Source organism: Myotis brandtii, unplaced genomic scaffold, assembly GCF_000412655.1.
Source record: "Myotis brandtii unplaced genomic scaffold, ASM41265v1 scaffold181, whole genome shotgun sequence".
NCBI lineage: Eukaryota > Metazoa > Chordata > Mammalia > Chiroptera > Vespertilionidae > Myotis > Myotis brandtii.
Genome location: NW_005356712.1, coordinates 2,456,978 through 2,476,415, shown reverse-complemented (window position 1 = coordinate 2,476,415; position 19,438 = coordinate 2,456,978). Strand labels below are relative to the sequence as shown.

General features: G+C 36.4%; 1 protein-coding gene across 1 annotated transcript in view; it reads right to left on the bottom strand.

Moving 5' to 3' along the window:
* The window catches only part of TAOK3 (TAO kinase 3), a 142,227-nt gene extending 126,969 nt beyond the window's left edge, over nucleotides 1-15,258 (bottom strand). Inside the window, exon 1 of the mRNA XM_005863779.2 lies at nucleotides 15,236-15,258. The gene's annotated coding sequence lies outside the window, so the exon portion shown is untranslated. The remainder of the gene's footprint in view (nucleotides 1-15,235) is intronic.
* Nucleotides 15,259-19,438: the final 4,180 nt, after the last annotated feature.

Sequence of the window (19,438 nt, the reverse complement as noted above, 5' to 3'; positions counted from 1 at the left end):
CTCTGCTGGCCTCGTCACCCCTCACTGCTCCACCCCCCCCCCCACCGGCCTGGTTGCCCCATGCAGCCTGCTTGTTCAGTTGTTTGGTCATCCCTCACTAACCCCCCTTCCGGCCTGGTCATAGGCAGCCATCTTGTGAGGGCGTGAGGGTCAATTTGCATATTATCTCTTTATTATATAGGATCATAACTGTGTGTGAATCTACAACATCTCAAAGATTAATCTAAAAATGTCATGTAACTTATGTTTGGTTATATATTCATCATTTACTTTTTTAGGCATTTATTGAGTTGCCCCTATGTGTAAGGCATTTCTTTATGTACTGGTGGTGTGGAGGTGAGAAGTTACAGGGTCAGCAGTCTATAAAGGGGTATTGAATAGAGATCCTATTCACAGATGTCACAAATATAATTATATAGATGTTTTTGTGATTATTTTTAAAAATATATGTGTCTTCCACTAGCAGAGGGCAGAGACTGTGACTGTTTTAATTACCACTCTATCTCCAGTGCCAAACCAGTATTTGGAATACAGTAACTTTTCATTTAATACCTGATAAATGAATAAATGATTGAAAGAATGAAACAATCAATCAATATAAAGGCTGATAAACACCACTAGATAGAATATAGTACCAAAAATAGTGACATAATAAAAAGTGCTTATGAAAAGAGAGGAGGGAATAATTAGCGTTATCTGGGGGAATGTGGAAAAACTTCAAAGATGTGACCTCTCAATTGGGTCCTACAAGATTTCATGGGGGAAGAGGAGCAATACCACTTCAAGCAGAGGGAATAGAACACAATGGTATAAGAAAAGCACAGGATTCCATGGGACCCACAAAGAATTTGTTGTGCTTGAGCCTACAGTCCTCTACTGGGAGAGGGATGAAATTAGAAGTTTGATTCTGGATGCTTCACTAAGGAAATTTGGGCTTTCATGCAAACAATGTGGTGGCACTGGAGTGTTTTGAAGCCAGTAAATGATGATCAGATTTGTCTTTCAGAAAGTTAACCCTGATGGCAGTGAGGAGGATAGACAGCAGGGAGGAAAGAGAAAAGCTGAGAAACCAAGACAAGGGCTTGAAATATTCAATTTATCAGAAAACTCAATTCCCAAATGTCATGCATTCATGGAAATTAAGTCTTCATAACTACTTGCCTGAATGGTTGATAAATTGTTATCTTTAAAAATCAGTGTAAATGAATCATAACATAGGAGCAGAGACATTTACTGAGAATTTTCATTGTTCTTTATCTGCATATTCTTTCAAAATACACATGCTATTTTAAATTGTTTTTTAATTTGAAATTCTTTTTCTCAATTTTTAAAATTTTGATATAATACCTCTTCTTCATACCTCACAAAATCTTGGATGTTGTGGTTAATTTATAAATATCTATCTATATATATAAAAGCCTAAGTGACCGACTGTCCATCCAACTGACCGACCGGCTGGTACATATGACGTGCAATGGCAATCCTATATAATAAAAGCCTAATATGCAAATAGTTCCACTGGGAGTTTGGGAGTTCGACTGCTTGCTATGATGAGCACTGACCACCAGGGGGCGGCACGGAACATTGCGGGCGTTGGCGATGCATCGCTGGCAGCAGGCAGCAATGGAGGCACTGCTGGCCCTAATGGGCCCCAATGAGAGCAGGACCATGGTGCGATGGTGGAGCAGGTGAGTGGGTGGCACCAGGCCAAGGTGGGTGCAAGCAGGGGCCCGATCGCCCCGGTGATTGCCCAGCAGACGGTGACCAGCGGCAGCGGCGGGGGATGGGGCTGCCACCTACCTCCCAGGTGCTAAAGGAGTTGGGCAGGGGGCCCGACCCCGATCGATTGCCCTGTAGGCAGGATGGTGGGGCAGGTGAGGGGGTGGTGCCAGGCCACGGCAGGGTGCCAGGCGGGACTGAGGGGCTGCGAGGCTGGTGGCGCGAGCTGGGGCCCAATCCCTACAGGCCACTCTGAGGGACCTCACCTGTGCAGGAATTCATGCCCCAGGCTTCTAGTTTAAAAATAAATATTGACTTGTGCACATGCAATACATATAAGGCTTTCGCTGGTGCCAATCACATGAGACACCAGAATGTATCTAAAGACCAACTATTGGCACAACGTACCTCTGAAGCTGAAAGAAAGAAGCATCATTGACAGAATATGTCTGAAGACCAACTACTGGTATAACGTTGTTATATCATGTTGGTTGTTATATCATGTTGTTGTTTATTTATTAATCTATTTATCACTCATTGTTTTTATCAATGTTGTTTTTATATCATGTTTTTGTTATTTTTATATCATGTCTTTATTGTTTTTATATCATGTTGTTATTGTTTACTAATCAATTTATAAATTATTTTCATATACATTTTACTAATTTTCTTTCATCTCTGACACTTCTATTATAGAGAAAGGGTGAATAGCGACATTAAAATATTTTGTATTTGAATTTGAATACTATATTATATATACTATTTTGACATGTAATTTTTTGCAGTAATGTAATTACCACACAAATCTTTCTTCTAATTAATTTCCTTTCAATGTGCATGAATCCGTGCACTGGGCCACTAGTTGTAACTATAAAAAATAATCATTTCAACACACGATTCGTGCTATTGAGAAATTGCACTTATTTCTCTTAAAACACAAAGTAACCAATTTTGAAACAAGTTAGAGCTTGAGTAACTAAAATATTGATCTTTGGTGAGAATAAATTATAAATCTGAATTATGGAAAATAACTAAGTACTTTAGATACATTTTTGCGCACACATACATGTGATAAACTGTAGATACAATTGAATGGTATCTTTATAATGTAACTAGAGGCCCAATGTACGAAATTCATGCAAGAGTAGGCCTTCCTTCCCCCGGCTGCCGGCACTGGATTCCATCTGGCACCCGGGACCCGGGCTTCCCTCGCTTCATCCGGAAGGTCATCTGGAAGGATGTCTGGTCTAATTATCATATTACGCTTTTACTATTATAGATGATAACTTGGCTGAATCCTTCCTTCCTCTCCCAACCCCATTCCTCCCCCCAACCCCCAAAACAAAGAGAAAACTCTGCCAGTTTAAAGAAGGAAGAAGAGCAAATGAGTCAAATAAATTTCCTCTGGCACAATGAAATGACTTGGTTCCCTTGTTTTCCTTTCCTACCATGTGACAATTTTAACAGCTCTTTTCCATCACCATAGAGAGAATCAGAAATATGGATTATGAGAAGAGAATGGCAAGGTGTGGAAGTTATTATAGGTAATGATTTTCTTTCATTTTACAAGGAATAAAGGCATTTAAATAGTTTTGTATATAAAACCTCATAGAGGGTATTAAATGTTATTTTTTGAAATTTTTATTATGGAAAATACCAAATATAAAGAAAAGCTGATAGAACAGTATGAGCCTCCATATGTCCAGCTTTAAGCTACCAATTCATGATCCAGCCACTTCCACCCTCCATTATTTGGAAGCGTATACCATTTCATCTGTAAACATTTCAGACTGTATGTCTAAAACTATTTAAAAAAACATAATAACTATACCATTAGTATACCTAAAATGTAACCAAAAAACTTTAGTCATCAAATATAAGATCAAATTTTCAAATTTCACAGATTACCTCATAAATTTTTCAAAATTCTATGAATCCAAATTAGGTCCAAATATTGTGGCTAGTTAGTTATCTGTACAAATTTTATTTTAATGGCAATCATTCAATATGGTTAAAAATTAAACTTACAAGTTTTAATGAATTTCAATAATTAAATCTAATGTAAAATAAGTGAATAACCAGATTGTCATTCTAGTAGGGCAATGTTAATATGTGTTCCACAAATGTATAGATAGGTACATCTGGTCAAACTTAGGAAAAAAGGTGGGGGGAAGGGTTGACTTCATTTTGTCTGTTTTCAAAATACTTCCTTCTTTGCTCACCATTTTAACTACTAACCTACCCAAAATAATGGTTTTATAATAAGATTTTATCAAAGAAATCAACTAAACCATGCTAACAAAACTCTCTTGTAATCTCTCACTTGCTTGTTTTAACATTTTCACTGTTTTACTTTGACCAAATACTTCCTCCTTCGTTTGAAATTAGCTTAAAATCATAGGATTTCAGAGTTGGGGATGATCATGTGGCTTCCTCATCTTAGAGAGTAGGCAGCTTTGACATTATTATAATATTTGTGTTTCCAGTGAGAAAGCTAGCATGAGAAGGAGTCAGTCAGTCTACTGACAGTTACAGACTATATTCTAGTTTGTTAACAGACACTACTATGTAAATATGATCAGTAAAAGTTTTATTAGCACAACGTAAAATAACTTAAAATTTTATCCTTTATAAAGCTTAATAAAGTTAATATTTTTTCCACGTTAAAAAAGAAATTGTTATACAAGAAAGAAAGAAGCACATTTAGTTCAAGATTTGAAATAATAAAGGTTAGAAACTTATCACTCACTGAAGCCTGCAGAAACAAAGTAAATGCCAGACTCTACTCTGATATTATAACAAAGAGCTATAAACGTGTGTACTATCAATAAATAAAACATGCAATATGCAGTATATGATGGTACTCTGTTGTGAGATATCATAAATTAGAAATTATTAGATCTTCTGAAATTTGCACATTACGTTCTTATAATATTTTTCAGGGTTAAAAAATTATTTAGTGGTTCCTTCCACAGCCATTGGTGAAGTTTAGATAACCCTTAATGTGCAGTAAATTCATTAATCAAAAACACAAATTTGTTATGGAAACTCAGGAGTCTCAGTATACTTCATATATGTGCATTCTACTTTACATTAAACCTAGGACTTACATGGACAATCCAATAATGAAAAATACTTATTGAGTACTTGATATGTTCAGGGAAGTACATTAGCAAACAGTAGAATAAAGTGTCAGAATGATACCAAATGAAACCACTAATACATTTAGTTTAAAAGAAGTACTTAATGACAATAATTTGAAGATAGAAATTTTTGAGATTTAATGTTTTCTTTTAAACTCAGAGTACCTTATAAAAATGAACTAGAACTTAATTGTTCCAAGTTCTACAACATGAAAAATCCTGTATGGACTTTTCAAATTTAAAGCATTGACAATGAACTCACTTCTAATCCTGTTTATTTTTTATTGTTTAGATTGACTTCACTCATTTCCCCCCAGAGTCCCTAATGTACCAATTACCCTATATCCTGTGTACATTCCAAAATTTTTTTTTCTGATTTACCAAAATACAAAAATTCAAGCTCTTGAGTCTTTTAAAGCAAAGTAAAAACAGGTGTCATAGTAAATATAATCTACTAGATTTAGATAAGGCAATTATAGAGTTGATTTGTTCAGTTATATAGAAGTGCAGGTGTAAATCTCTGTTAATATACAGAACAGAAGGAATGCCTCATTCTAACACAACTATCAATCTTACTTGGCCTACAAGGGAAAAGCAGTGTTCACATCAACAAGCCCTATTCAGGGGGGCGGGAGTGGGCTAAAGGGGTCTGTGGGGGGAAAGTGGACATATGTAATACTTTGAGCAATAAAGATTTTAAAAATAATAATAAATATATAATAAGAACAACAACAATAAAAAAGACCTATTCATACTTTGACAGCAATGGAAATCCTATTTAAGAAATGTGGTACCAGCACTATCACTTAACAATATGTTCAATATGAAAGATATGTGGCAATTAGAACTTTTTGATCTCATAGCATCCTGTTGTTTTTAAAAATCATCTCTCCCCTCTCCTTCTCTCTCAATACATATTAGAAGCTAATGGGAAGAATTTAGCTAAAAATAATAAAAATAAATAAGGCTCCTTCTTACCTGAGAAATAAATCATGATCAATTAATAATATTGCTATTAATACTATTAATAGTATTATAGCTTTTAAAATAAATTTACTTACCCACACTAAATATTTATTTCTTTCTTTCATGCTTTTTTAAAGTCTGAAATCCCCTATTATATTTACATTTTATTTTTTCAATCCTTCATTAAATCATTCAGTATATATCCCCTAGTCAACTTTCTCTTATCAATACCCATACACCCTTTCACCTTGTCAAGGATAATTAGAATTTTAATTTGTTTTTCTAAGATGTTAGCCAGTTAAGGATCACATAGCAAATTTTATAAGCTTAGCCTACTCAATCACCTAGTCACTAAGGAAAAAAGATCCAAGCTCACTGAATCATATCTGCTTTTTGGAAACAGTTTCTAAACTTGTATTCATATTTACTGTAGTGATATAAATTTGAAGAATAAATTTTAGGAAGATAAAATGAAAACATGTATTTTCTAGGGTCTGATCAGGATTAAAATTTTTATTTTATTTTTTTCAGCTGCCTCCTGCACTTCCCCTACTGGGGATGTGCCCGCAACCAAGGTACATGCCCTTGACCGGAATCGAACCTGGGACCCTTCATTCCTCAGGCCGACGCTCTATCCCCTGAGCCAAACTGGTTAGGGCGGATTAAAATTTTTTAAATAACACAAAATAGAATAAATTAAATTAAGAAGGCTGAACTATATAGCCTTTATATAATGGACAACAAATATTCAATAATTAAGTTATTACAGTAATTGGTCACATTGGACAAATCCAAAGTCTCTCCCAGCTTAATGGTGATTTTTAAAAAAACTCATAATCAAGAAATTAAATGCAAAACTTGAACAAAAAAATCTTGAATAGGCAGGAATATAAGAGGAAGGAAGGCTGATGTTAGTCTAGGAAGAAGGGGAGCTAGAGTTCCTCTGGAGCAGATGAAGGCCAAGGAAAAGAGCCATGTGTTTAGGGAGATAAGTATGCATTCTTTTCAGTCTTTGTTGGTTGACAGAATTGTCAGACACTACGACAACTTATGTTTCTGGTTGATGGGGCAAAAAGGGATACATTTTAAAGCAATGGGAGCCTTTGTTGGGACATACAGTATAATAATGCTATTCACTCAGCCTACTGGAAAAAAAATTGAACCAACTTCTTAGAAACCAAGTTCTTATAGTCTATCTGCTGTAGAATCTCCTATGATTGGAAAGAAATGTAGAGTTGTAATGGAGATAGAGAGAGCTATTTAGAATAATTTGTAAGAATATCAATTAAGAAAAAATCTACATTGAATATAATGTTGGCTTGAAAATGATGTGGAAGTGGTATATTTAGACAAAAATATGACATTTGTTAATATATTTATAAAGTTAAAAAACACCGTATAGAACAATACTTGCACTATAAACATCCTACTTACTATTTTTAAAAATATATTTTAAATAAAATCTGGGAGGTTATGTCAGGATATATTGGGTATAAAATAGTGATTTTCAACTGGTATGCTATGGCACACTGATGTGTCCCAAGAATTTTTAAAACATGTAGTACCTGGCTATTTAATCAGAGGCACTGACCTCTTTTCCCTTAGTCTGTCAAATAAAAAAATAACAATAGCTAGCTGGTGTGAATGAATAAAAATTCTACCTCCCCCCCTTTTTTTTGTTAGATTGGTAAAATATATTTTTTGGCATGCCACAGAATTTTACTAATTAGTTTATGTGTGCCATGAGATGAAAAAGGTTGAAAATTATTGGTATAGAAGATAACTTTTATTTTCTAATAACTTATCTGTATTTTCTATTTATTAAAACAAAAAGCAGTCCCACACACCAAGAGGTCCTGGGTTCGATTCCAGTGTAGGGAACATGCTCAGGTTGTGGTTTTGGTCGCTGGCTGGGGCACATACAAAAGGCACCCAATTGATGTCTGTCTGTCTGTCTCTCTTTCTCTCTCTCTCCCTCCCTACCTCCTTCTTTCTCTCTCTCCCTTCCGCTCTCCAAAATCAATAAACATATCCTCAGGTGAAGCTTAAAAAAAAAAAAGAATAGGTGTTTTGTATACTTTGGGTAATAAGAATAGGGGATGATTTAGTGACCTTCCTGTGTATTTTTCTGGCATCAGATAGATCGCCAGTGTATTGCATTAGCCAAATAGTTTAATTCTCTGCTTATTCATTTTAAAAAAGACATAGTCCTATATAGCACTAGTACAAGGCCTGACACAAGTAGTACAAGGCCTAACGCAAGTAGATACTCAGTAAATATTTATTAAATAAATAAACAAAGGTTATGGTGTTACTGCCTGCCTCTGCAACCAAATATCAACATAAAATCCAAAGCATTTACAAGACATTTCCAAACATCCATACTTTTACATATATAAAACAGTCTGCATTTTTAAAGTTCTCATTTGGGTGTCCTATATGTTCTTTGGCATCAATACAAAGGAAAGCATGTATAAAAAAGGCACAGGGTATTGTAAATTGATGCAGTCACTATGGAAAACAGTATGGGGGTTTCTAAAAAAAATTAAAAACAGAACTATCATACAATTTAGTAATTCCACTTCTAGGTATATATCCAAAGAAAATGAAATCACTATCTTGAAAAGATTATCTGCACCTCCATGTTCACTACATCATTAATTATAATAGCCAAGGCATGGCAACAATCTAAGTATCTGTTGATGGATGAATGGATAAAGAAAATGCGATATATAGAAATATAATTACTCAGCCATTAAAAGAAGAAAATCCTGCCATTTGCGACAACATGGATGGACCTTGACAGCGTTATACTAAGTGAAATAAATGAGACAGAGAAAGACAAATATTGTATGATCTTACTTATATATAGAACTAAAAAAAAACCTAACTCATAGATACAGAGAACAAACTAGTGGTAACCAGAGACAGCCAGTAGGTCAAAAGTTAAAAACTTATAGTTATCGAGATAAATAAGTTCAGCATGGTGATTCTACTTAACATTACTGTATTGTGTATTTTAAAGTTGCTAAGACAGTAAATCTTAAAATCCTCATCACAAGGAAAAAGGTTGTAATAATATGTGGTGATTAATGTTAACGAAATGTATTGTGGTAATCATTTCACAATATATACATATATCAAATCATTATGCTGTATACTTTAGACAAATACAGTGCGAATGTCAATTATATCTCAATAAAACTGGAAATAAAATAAAGAAGAAACCATAAAAAGTTTTCATTTGGGTGGCATCAATATAAAGGAAGGCATGTATTATTTTAAAAGAGAAGAGACTGAGAATTAAAGCAATAGACATCCTATTGAAGTATCAAGTATTTTTATGTTTAAGCTTCTGAGTATATATTCTGTCTGCCTTATAGAATTCCTAATAGTTTATTGAGTGCAGGGATTATATGTAATTAATTTCAGTATCCTTCACAGAGTCTAACCATAAACATAGTAGGAACTTAATTATACTTAAAATACTTAAAGAATTGGGTATTTCTTGGTTACACAAAATTTATTGATCATATTTGATTTATAATGTTAGGATAGAAAGTTGTTAATATCAAACTAAACCTCTCCAAGTCAAGCTGGCTATATCATTTTAAGAAAGGAAACAAAATTATATAAATAGATACGCACATATATACATAGTTTCTCATAAAGCAAACATATCAATTTTAATCAGTTACAAAATTGTCTTTATTTGACTCTTGCTGTTCTATAAATGAGGGGACAGACCTGACCCAAATTGGAAAAATATTCAGGTCCCTTCAATATTATTAGGATTGTTGACTTTACTTTAGAAAGGTATAATGAAGTAGATTGACTTTCTTTTCTTTTCCTTTAAATCAAAATCAGGTAACCCAGCTTTTTGCTACGAACTGTGAAAGTTTTAATTGCAAGATACGATCCTTGTATTCAAAAGGTTTACATCATTAGTGAAGACAGAACAGTGACTAATATAAGATACAATGTACATTTTTGTTCACTGGTTTGCTAATTTAAAAGTCACCTGGATGTTTGCACAAAACATCAAGAGCTGAAATCGTAAGAAAAAGCCGTAGACAGGAAGTAAATTTTACATAGGGTCTTGAAGACAAGGTAAAATCTGAGTAGGCAGAGAAGGGAGGAAGGCTTTCTGAATGAAGTAAATAACAGTATCAAAAGTGCAGACTTGAATGAGTATGGTATGTTTGAGAGACAGACCGACTTTAAAGAGCAGAAAGAATGGGCCAAAGAAAATAAGAAATGAAGCTGGATAGTAGTGTGGGGGCAGATTAGTAAAGGCATTGACAAGCAGCCAAAAGACATTAGATTTAATGTGGGGAAAACAGGGAAGCAATGAAGCTTTCTGAAAGGGAGTGAATGCTGGAAGCTGTAGCATTTAAAGAAGGTTAATCAGGATGAGTTGGGAAAAAACAGGTGGAAACGAAGGAAGGCAGTTGTAGTAATCCAGGAATGAGGGTCTGCATAGGATTGGTGCACAGAGATACAGTGTATTTTAGTGGCAATGTGATGGGCCTTGTGACTGTAAAATTAGGGTGTACCAGCAACAAGGATGAAACATAGACTAATCCAGAGGTTGCCTACTAGGTAAAAAGGGTTTTTACTACAGATTAATAAGACCTGGAAATTTCAAAAACATTCACAAAACATTTTTTGTTTAGTTAAGGCAGGCTCCCCCAAATTTCACATCTGCTTTGCTAACTCAGCCCCATGAAAATCTGCTCCTGTAAAAATTAGTTGTTTTTCAATATATAAACAAAATTAGCTGACCCATTACAGGATATGACACCCCCCCTCCCCCCCAGAGACTAAGATCATGAAAACAGAAAAATATTCTTCTTTATACTCAAATACATGCATGTCAGAGGTGCCACAGTCATTAATAAAAACTTTGTAACTACTTTTGTTTGTTAATCCTCACCCGATTATATTTTTTCCTTTTTTTTTTTTTTTAAGAGAGGGCCTGGGGGGGGGGGGGGGGGGGGGGGAATCATCTCCCTAAAATCCTGAGATATAGTCCTGACTATATCTGATAGTGATCCTGTCAGAAGAAAACAAACTCTATTGAGAAAATGAATTAAGAAATCAGCACTTTGCCATCTTGCTTTCCCGAGTTGTGCTATCAAATTGGGAGGAAATTCTCTGAAGTGAAAAACAAAGAGAAGAACATTACTAAAGCTAAATTTGGCAGATTAACTAATTTTTTGGACTAATAATTATTTTAATCTATAGTCAATCCATCCCATGTCCCCTCTCCCTTTAGAATGAGTAATAAGTATGTAATGTGGCAAGGGGAGTGCTCCCATGGTACTTTCTAAATACTTCTATTATTCTAATACCAATTCTATTATTTATACATGATTGTGTTATGGTTTTACATCTCTTCCCCTGGTCATTTTCTGGTAGAGTTGTGAATAAGAACTGAAATGTCCAAAAATAGCAAAAATAAACACATCACCCACTGAGCTCTTCTTTTACAATGTGTGACCAAACTTATGCTTTTCATACATAATCTCATTTAATCCTCATAATAATCTTGTGAGTTAGGTACTATGATTATGCCCATTTTACCGTTGAAGAAACGGAGGCTTGGAGAGTTCAGGGATTTGTACAAGATCGCAAAGCTAGTGAGCTAGTAAGTGCCAGAAAGGTCCACCTAACTTGCTCTGGTTAATCATTAGTTTATACTGCCCATCCCAAACACATGAAAACCAAAATGAAAAGTAAGAGATATAAGGGACCTGGACATTCTATTCACCATGTGGAAGAGTAAGAGGGAGCATAAATTGTAAGAACTGTGTCAGTGACACAAATGGGTAGATGGCATGATTCACTTCTAATCTTTCCATATAGTACTGAAAACACTGTGCTCTATCTTTGAAGGAGAATGGGCCATTGCTATGAAATAAGAATTAACTGTCCCCTCGTTTATAGGACCTTGACATTACATTACTATTTGATGGTATTGACAGGATCTCAATTTGCTCACATTTTAAAAAATGCTCTTACTTAGATCAGCCAGGTCAAGACTAACTAGGCTGGCTGGTGACACCAAATGCTTAATTTTCTCAGTAGAATAACCAATGATCTGAACAACCTATATAACTCCTACCAGTGACCCTGAAACAGAAACTAACCTCTTAAAGATATTTCTCAGTACATAAAAGCCTATCTAATAAAGAGGGAATATGCTAATTGACCCTCACGCGATCACAAAAGGAGACGCCCACAGCCAATAAGGAGGGAATATGTTAACTGACTGGCCCACCCTCAAAGATGTGGCACCCATAGCCAATAAGGAGGGAATATGCTAATTGATGGCCCCACCCTCAAAGATGTGGCACCCATAGCCAATAAGGAGGGAATATGCTAATTGATGGCCCCACCCTCAAAGATGTGGCACCCATAGCCAATAAGGAGGGAATATGCTAATTGATGGCCCCACCCTCAAAGATGTGGCACCCATAGCCAATAAGGAGGGAATATGCTAATTGATGGCCCCACCCTCAAAGATGTGGCACCCATAGCCAATAAGGAGGGAATATGCTAATTGATGGCCCCACCCTCAAAGATGTGGCACCCATAGCCAATAAGGAGGGAATATGCTAATTGATGGCCCCACCCTCAAAGATGTGGCACCCATAGCCAATAAGGAGGGAATATGCTAATTGATGGCCCCACCCTCAAAGATGGTGGCACCCAGTCCCCTCAGCCCTGCTGGGGCTGCAGCCGCGCGCCTGCCTCCAGAGTCCCTCAGTCCCCTCAGCCCCCCAGCTGCCCAGGGCCAGCCCAACGCGCAGGTAACCAGGGCCGGCCGAGGCTTGCGCTGCCGGCAGTGGCAGCAGCAGAGGTGTGATGGGGCATCGCCTTCCCCTGATCGCCAGGTCGCCTCCCACCCCTGAGGTCTCCCGGACTGTGAGAGGGGGATGCCGGGCTGAGGGACCTCCCTTCCAGTGCATGAATTTTCATGCACTGGGCCTCTGGTATATTCATAAGACACTTCTAAAAATAACTCTCCACTGTAATTCCCTCCTTATGCATCTGGACAGAGACGTCATATTTCCTCCACAAAGCTTCCTTTTCTGTTGCAGCAGTAAAAATCTCAATTTCAAACTGAACCAAAACAATTGAGAATTACAAACTCCTTCACAAGACATGATTATTTTTATTAGTTATTTTATATAAAATTTCTAAATATGATGGGACACTTTACATTTTAATTCTATAATATTTTAAACTAGATAATAAAGCAATTATAGCTTAAAGTTCTGTCTCCCCTCACCCCTCTTTTTTCTGCTAACACATGGTCTTCCACAAAAGAATCAGTATGATCTTTGCAGACTATAGATAAGAAGTATGGCAATGGAAAACTAAAGAATAGAACATTAAATACAAGTCAAGTAATTCAGAAGTTTAAAATTTATCATCTGTCTATGAAACCAGCAAACAGTTGGTTATACAACTGGTTCAGTTATAACTGGTTAAATAAACATCCTATTATAGGATGCAGTTGGTAACTTCCACTTTCCCTCCAACTAGTGTTGTTTTGGCAGGCAGCCATATAATCTGCAATAATCTGTCCCTGCTCTGAAGCCCCACCCACTTCCTCTGCCCCACCCCCATTCAAACTATGACTGGGATACATCTGGTGTGCTAATATAAGTCAGACAATCATAAAAGGCCTCTCTATCTATAAAAACTAAAATTTGCATAATTTGTACTTTTAATTATTTAACATTCATAAATCTTAAGAAAAAATACACTTATACACTATATGATATCACATTTTAAAGATTATTTGAACGTTTTAATTTCCTTTTTTTATGTATTAGAAAGAACAGAGGCCCCAAAATAGTACTATCCACTGCAATGCTTCTTGAATAAAAATGTGTCCTAGGTACAATTATAACACTTTCATTTACACATCTAACATGTAACATATTAGGAGTTTGGAAGTCAGAGTTACACACATTTCATTTAAACCTTGTTCCAAGGGCCTAGTTGGTAAAGAAACTATTAGGCTAGCTTTCCTGGTTTATAAAATATTTTGCATTAACTTTAACATACAAACTATGAAGTGTTAAATTAAAAAACGCGACTTTCCTACTTCATCTAATTCCATATTGTGTTTCGAGTAGTCCCATAAATTATTATCTTATGGATAAGATATTTTTTTAAATATTTTAATAGGTAACTAACTTTATGTACAAAACAAAAAAGTTTCAAAGTAAACGTGACCAAATCTTCTGACTTTTCTGTCTCTGTATTTGGTATTACGTTCAAGAAATTACTCTGCTCTCTCTCCTATTTTCCCTTTTGTAAAAGAAGAAAAGTAGGAGTGGCTTTATTATTTTTTAAGATCTCTAGGATGAATAGTATGCCATTTGAGTAGCATCATTTTGAAATATTTTTACAGTAATAATATATTCATTTGAATAAACTGCATTCATTTAATAAACATGGCCTTTAGTATTTTAAAAATTTTAAAGACTCCTGACAAGATTTTGATATTTTATTTGCAGCTCAGTGCTTACCTTACTTATCCAGGAGGAAGAAAAAATATCAAACAATATTTGAAAAAAAAATTCCCACTATTATTTATTTGCAGAATATTAAACTACATATTAAAATAAATAGAGCATATGAATCCAGTGACTTTTGAGGTTGATTACTCTCAGCTGGACTTTGAGCTAAGGCCATAAATATTCACATGAAGTTCTACAAAGCACTTCTTAGCAATATTTAGACATAAACTACATTTATAATAAGATACTAAATATGAAACAAAACACCAAGATTACAGTAGATCTTCTCAAATGCATGACCTACATTTCCAACCCAACATATAAAAAACTTTTAAAAATTCTTTACTTAGCTACAGCAATAATAAGATCCTCAGAGGTAGCTTTCTTTAAAAGCTGCCTCTTAATTACTTAGGAAAGATAAAACTGAACTCAAGTTGTAAGATCAGCACCACGCTATCAGCTCTTTCATCCCGAGAAAGGAAGTTATTGTAGACAGTTTTATAAATGAGGCTTAAAAAGAGTACTTCCTGGTCGGACAGTTAACGGCAATAGCATTTTATATAGCTTTACATTTCGACATTTTGAAAAGAACTTTCTAAAAACTTTTCCTGAATTTCCCCTCCCAGTTCCTACAAAAGAGGAAAACTTGCTCAAGCTAAACAAATCTTGCATAAAAATCTATGAAATTCTACCAATGCCTACCATTATGGAATCATATAAGTATTGATAATAATATCAGCTTTAGTTTTAATTTTACATTTATTTTACCTTTATGCACCCTCCTTGCCCCTCACCCTGGGTATCAGAATGAGGTTTCTCAGGACACGTTAGAAGGTAAAAGAAAGAACTTAAAGGAGGACAACTCACCAAATCCTTGATAACGAAGAAAATGCTAATAATTCACATTTTAATTTTCAAATTTAAAGTTAATTCTCTTTTAAACTTATATGCATATAAATTTAAAAACCTAATACAATCCTAGTAAGGAACTGCAGATGAAAACAGCGTGACCGGAGCACTGCACATTACTATCTGTATTGCAAGCTTAACTACTTCCTGTTACAACTCCCATTGGTTCTCATAAGTACAAGTGCCTATGGGTGTTGCCAATTTACTCCTCCTTTTGTAAGTGAACCACTAAAGGAGATTTCAGGTTGGCACAATCAATGCTAACAACTATTAGGGCAGAACTACCTTGGGCTAATACCAAGAGCCTCCCAAACTAGGTTAATTGTGAGTTAATAATTACCTAATTCAAAAGGGCAGGAGAAAATTTATTTCAACAGACTTTTCACTATTTTTCTAAGAATGTATGTGACTTCACTCATCAAATATGTATTAACTGCTTTTGCAAAGCACTGTTCTAGGCACTAGGACCATAGTAATGGACAAAACAGACAAAGTCCCTGTGGTCATGCATACCCTATCTAGCAGACTCTTTGACAATGTCATATACATATAATGAGAAAACTTCCATAAAGGAAGAGACTAAAGAAATTTGTATGGGAATTTGGAAAGTCAATTGTAGTGCTCACTACTAAAAAGCACTGTAATTAAGGCAACCACCTTAAACCCAAAAGAACTTTTCCAGAACCTGGTACATAAAAGTAGGAGGTTTTTTTAATGTTTCAAAAAGACCATGTTGGAGACAACGACATAGGTTCCAGCAGGGAAAAGGAAAAACTTCTCACCATGAGTCACCAGTGACTAAGTTCTTTTAATTCAGGCTTAAAACACATTTCAAACCCATTACTTGTACATGCAGAAAACTGATAACCCAAATTAACCCCAGAAGCTTGATTTGACCAATTTTCAGGGTTAATATCAGCATTTAAGAAAAACCAGTGAAGTGCTTTGAATGGGATAATGCCTCTCTACTGAATTTTATTATAATTTGGTAGTCTTAGTCTTTAATGCCTAACGGTCAAATCAGCAAGCTTCCATTAGATTTTGTTACAATGAACAGTTTTCTTAGCTTTTAGCCAGAGTGAGACACAATCATCTTTGGCTAGACATATGGTGTGGTAGTAGGTATGGCTTTTATTTGCATTCAAGAAAACAAAAACATAATTGAGAGTAAAATGTACAGAGAAGTTCTACTCTTCCAATTCTTCTATACTTTACCATCTTAGGCTTTTACTCCCTTATGTTTAAAACAAAATCTTTTTAGCCAACACATTGGAGAAATTCCAAAAGCCAAATTTATCTAGTCATTCAACAAATATTTATTAAGCACCTACTACATGTTAGGCATTGTTCTATGAGTTGGGGATATAGTAAAGATTAAAACAAAAGATCTCTGCTTTCATAGACGCTAATTTCTAATACAGGGATTTAAGACAAACAAATAAATACTATCTAATAAAGAGGGGCTATGCTAATTGACCCTCACACCATCACAAAGATGGCGGCGCCCACAGCCAATAAGGAGGGAATATATTAGTTGACAGCCACACCCTCAAAGATGGCGGAACCCACAGCCACAAGATGGCGGCGCCCAGACCCCTCAGCCCCCCAGCCTCCCAGGGCCGACCCGAGGCACAGGCAAGCCTGGGATGGTGGCTGCCTAGCTGCCCACGGCTGCCCAAGGCTCAGGTAACCAGGGCCGGCTGAGGCTTGCGCTGCTGCCAGTGGCAGCAGCAGAGGTGTGATGGGGCGTCACCTTCCCCTGATCACCGGGTCACTTCCCGCCCCTGAGGGCTCCCGGACTGTGAGAGGGGGCAGGCCGGGCTGAGGGACCCCCCTCCAGTGCATGAATTTTCATGCACCAGGCCTCTAGTAAAATATAAAATAACTGTATGTCAGAAGGCTGTAAGCACTATGGAAAAGAATACAAAGTGAAAGATAGAAATAACAAGTTTATTTGTTCACAGTTCCAAATTGCTTATAACACAAAGAAACTTCGCTTTGAAGACCAGAGTGTTAGAGCTCTCCCAGACTCTACCTCTAACTCAAGGGAACAACCACATTCTGTTGCAAATAACAGAGAATCTTATTTCATTTGTTGTTAATGCCTAGCAAAAGGAAAACAAAGTTCCAAAAATCTGAAATTAGAACCCATTCCTTTTTGATAAACCCATCACATAAAGTAACAAAACCAATCCCAAACACTCAAAGTCAAGGGTCACTTTAGGAAATATCATTCTGAATATGAAAATACAAATATCCATATACTTGCTACCACTGGCATCGAATTTGCCAACTGTGAGGTTCAGAAGTGAATTCTTTATTTTAGAATTATCCCTGTTATGTGTACTAGCAGCAACAATTATATTAACACTAGAGGCCCGGTGCACGAAATTCGTGCGGGGGGCGGGGGCGGTCCGCTCAGCCCAGCCTGCACCCTCTCCAATCCAGGACTCGTTGGGGGATGTCCACCTGCTGGTTTAGGCCCAATCCTGGGGATCGGGCCTAAACCGGCAGTCAGAATCGCTGCCCTGGTCCCCCCCAACTGCCCCCCCCGCCAGCATAGTTGCCCCTCACAGTCCCCCCGCTGGCCTGGTCACCCCACATAGACTGCTGTTCAGTCGTTTGGTTGTCCCTCACTAACCCCCCTGCCAGCCTGGTCGCCCCAAGCAGCCTGCTTGTTCAGTCCTTTGGTTGTCCCTCACTAACCCCCCTGTCGGCCTGATCACCCCATGCAGCCTGCTTGTTCAGTTGTTTGGTTGTCCCTCACTAACCCCCCTGCTGGCCTGGTCGTGGGCAGCCATCTTGTGAGGGCATGAAGATTAATTTGCATATTACCTCTTTATTATATAGGATGTTATCTTTGAACCTAAAATAAGTATTTACATTTAATACAATTTAACAAATATTCATTGAGCAGATACTAGCTGCAAGATAACTTGGTTAGATGTATAAGGCACTGTCCTTTTAAAACCAAGAAGACGGAATCTAGGAAGGATAAGTCAAGTGCAAACCCAACAATGTAATGTCAGAGAGAATATGAATGTAATAAAAGGTACAAAAATAAGTACTTAGGGAATCCAAAGGATAGAGTGGCAAGAAGGATGATTAGAGAAGGGCTCCTGAAAGATGACATTGGACTCTCAAAAATGAGGAACAGAAGGCATTCTAGGGGGAAATATGGCAGGAACAAAGAAAGACCTGAAGGTGGTAAATAAGTAAGTTCTTGGCTAGTAAGCAGGCCAGTCTGGTTGGGGTGTTTTTATAAATTATGGGGTAATAGGAACCTAAAAACAGGTTGATAAATCTGTACTGAATTCAGTAGGCCATGGGAATAATTAAAGTTCTAAACATGTGAGTGACAAATTCAGAGTTGTACTTTAGTGAGAATGACATGTAGGAAAGATGAAAAACAAAAGGAGGCTGAAAAATTGTCGCAGTACTTCTTCCCTAGCACCTCCTTAGCTCTTCCTTGGACCATTGAGAGGGATAAAGTAGAAAGTATGCTGAGTTAAAAAACCATATCTACGTCACAGTGGTCAATGCCATTATCCGCATGACCTTGGGAAGTCACTTACCCTCATTGTCTCAATTTCCCTATGTGTGAGTCTACTAATTACAATTTATTTTTGGAGTCACGAGCTATAAATTTCAGCAAATGATTAGATACTGGGAATAGAACAAAAACAGCAATAAAAATTTCTTTCAAGTGATTAAAACAATCAGCAGCTACCATTTATTAAACACTTCCTATGTGTTTGTCACTATGCTTGGCACTTTATATAAATGCTTTATTTATTCCTTAGAAGAATCCCATGATGTATGTATTCTTATTTTACAAACAAGAGAATTTTAAGACTTAACTAACTTACCTAGTGCCAGCCCAATTTATATTGACAAAGCCAAAATAGGAGACTAGTATCTGATGTATAAGACTTTCTCCTTCCAACACAGCATTCTGTTTCTTATATGGTAGATAGACAAGGCTAACATTTGTTCTTGTGTTCCAAAAAAATCACTGTCTCTTTTATTCTCCTTCTGATATATGAAAAGGTCTCAATGAGATAAAGAAACAAAGTGTGGACATAAATATAATCTACTTATTTGTTGATCATTGATTCATTCACTCATTCCATTCTAATTTATTGAGCATCCTTTATACTC